This window comes from Triticum dicoccoides, chromosome 7B, assembly GCF_002162155.2.
Source record: "Triticum dicoccoides isolate Atlit2015 ecotype Zavitan chromosome 7B, WEW_v2.0, whole genome shotgun sequence".
Taxonomy (NCBI): domain Eukaryota; kingdom Viridiplantae; phylum Streptophyta; class Magnoliopsida; order Poales; family Poaceae; genus Triticum; species Triticum dicoccoides.
In genome coordinates, this window is record NC_041393.1 from 35,266,421 (window position 1) to 35,269,499 (window position 3,079).

The window sequence follows — 3,079 nt, forward strand, 5'->3', positions numbered from 1 at the left end:
CGCAGTCCGGACATGCACTTTAGGGCATGCCTCCCAGGGAAAGGAACCCCTAACGGAACTATTCTCCCTGGAAGATGTTTCTTACCAACCATGTAATATAACATAACTAGTTGGGCACTTGTCTGCTAAAGCACTTATGACCCCTACGTCTGGTCTCCATGCATGCCCCGGTTCTTACATAACTGAGAGGGTATTCTGACACACTCCGGACTATCGGGTCCAGAGGTTGAAGCAAAAAGGTCCGCAATCACAAACGATCTACAATTCGGCTAGAAGAAATTTTACATGTCATTTTAAATTACATAGTCAATTTGAATAGGTATATTCTTCTTCAATACTATCCAATAGGCTGTCTAATTTACAGTCCTGTTGGGAATACTTGGCAGGGAGATCTACCTGGACATACACTAAACTGACAGGGATCTCCTTTCCGTCAGGCCCCACAGGGCCGACCTCGGCCATGTGGTTCGGGTCAGCCTTCGTGTACCGAGTCTTCACCATGGCCCAGGCCTCCCTGGCACCTTGATGGCACGCCGATATCTTCCATAACTGGAAGCACTGCCACACTCCCTTCAGCTTCTTTGCAAGCTCTCCAAGGCCTTCGGGCATGGAGAGGGATGACCACATAGCCTGGACGACGCCTTGCATCACCTGCCGAACTCGTTCGTGCAGTTGCAACAACTCGGGAAGAAGGTCCCCCACTGAACCGGGCATTTCCTCCGCAGGACGACCTGTCAGCATATCTACAGACATAGCTCTGTCAATCGACTTCCTCGCCGAACTCTTTTTTCGAAGATTCGTTTAAGCACTTACTAAAAATGCCGCGTTGAAGTCGCCGATTCTCCTTTACGGAATCTGCCAGCTGAGCACGAACATCCTTTAGTTCCTCGCCCAGCTAGGTATTGGCATCTTGAAGCTTGTTCTTCTCTTGCCTCACCCTCGTCAGCACGCTCTCGCTAGCCTTTAACTGGCGTAGGAGTTGTCGCTTGTCCGGATTAACTCCGGCCCCATCTGCACTGTTATTGTCAGAATTGCACACATGCCGCACTTCACAACAAAATTATCTTTCGAAGCATATATTACCCGAGGGGGTCCCCTTGGCATTCTCTGAAGCGACCAGTGCAGCCTCAAGTTGGGCCTTGCACCCTTCCAGCTCCTGGGACAGTTGCGCATTCTTTTTTGTAAGAATCTGCATAACGTATGATCCTTAAATCAGTTATCTTAACTGTCTCAAGTCTCGGGGCTACTGACATATATAACCATCAGATTTACTCACCCGTATGTCTTTCACATACTGCTCTATGGCTCTGGCTAGACCATTTTGAGTGGCACGGAGGTACTAATCTCCCGTATTAAAGGCGTCCAATGCCTCTTGGGAAAAACATGCATCACGAAGAATAGTCCGACGACGCCTGTGGTTCATGGCGCTCTCCACCTCTGAATTAGTGGCAGATAGCCCGTCCGCTTCCTCTGTCGGAGGAACGTCCGGTGCGCGCCCCGTGTTCGCCTCCGCTTCCGGACCCGGCCTTGAAGCCTGGCTGGTGGATATAGTCCGGCGGGCGCTCTTCTTCCTGAGGAGAGCATGAGCGTTAGTGTGACTTGAGGGCATAAACCCTAGGCGTTAAAATTGCACGTCTCGTTGCGCCGGAATCTCGATCCGGTCCGCACTTATTTTTAGCCCGCCTGGCTTCAACGGCCCTTGTTGGCTACCCACCGCGGGCTCGGCCCTCCGCCTCAAGGATTTCCCCTGCAAAACAAAACACTATTGGTTTACGCAATCAAAATAAGGCATGGATGGATCCTCTTGAAAGTACTGGGACTTCGGTCTCGGTTACCTTTGAGGCCGGAAGTAGTCCGGGATAGTCGGCCGTAATGGCCACTAAGGTATTGTCCTTACTCAATTGATGAAACACCCCAACAAGTAGCTCCACACATAAGTCCGGGTCCTCTTGGGAGTCCGGAGCAAGGGACCGTTCCGGGTCCTTGGGTTGTGGAGGAGGGCTGTTTATCTCCTTCACAGTCTGGCGCAGCTCCTGCGTTAAAATTGCTAGACTAAGTACTCAGTTATGGGAATTTGAAAACAGGTAGGCAAGAGAAAATGTTTGCTCGCCCAACTTGGAGGACTGTACATGGAGAATCCGCTCCGTGGGTTGACACGGAGGAATTCTTCTTCTTCTCCCTTGTACAAAGCGGATAAGATCTTCATTAGAGTGGCAGCCGAATCCGGCCCCTTGCGACTGCACCGGGTGGCGTCATCCTCCCCGTTGAAATCCCACATGGGGTGGCCTCCGTACTGAAGCGGCTGCACCCCCCGCATAATGCATGTGGCCATGACCTCGATCATGGTCAGTCCGGAATGGGCCAACAACCTTATCCGACTCATCAGGTAACGGACGTCCCTATCAGTTTCCCTCTGAGGGTTCCGTGGGCGCCAGCTCAGGCGTTTCTTCAACGGAGCGTTATTGAACTCAGGGAGGCCGATCCGTACAGGGTCCGGCAGGGGGACGTCGTCCATATAAAACTATTCCGAAGGCCAGTCTTCGGATGCCTTCTTTTGGGTTCCAGATAAATATCCGGTCCCGGCGATGCGCCATAGTTCGGCTTCGCCCATTTGATAAATTGACCCCTCCTGAGAACGAGGCACAAGGCAGAACAACCTCTTCCATAGCGCGAAATGGGCCTCGATGCCCAAAAACAGCTCACAGAGGGCCACGAAGCCCGCAATATGCAGTACGGAGGCAGGCGTGAGGTTGTGTAGCTGGAGGTCGTAAAACTCCAGTAACCCTCGGAGAAACGGATGAATTGGAAATCCGAGTCCTCTTATTAAATAAGGGACTAGGCATACCCGCTCTCCTTGAGAGGGATTGGGGACGCTCTCCGCCTGCTCTCCACCGCTATAGGTGGCAATCGTGGCTCGAACTGGGACTATATATGCTGGGGGGAGGAGCCCCTTGCATTGAAGCTCTACTAGCTTGCTGTGCGGGATGGAACACCGCTCCCAATCTCTGGGCCGAGGGCTGGAGAGGCGAGAGGAGGAGCTACTTCGACCGCTCCCAATCTCTGGAGAGCCGAGGGCTCT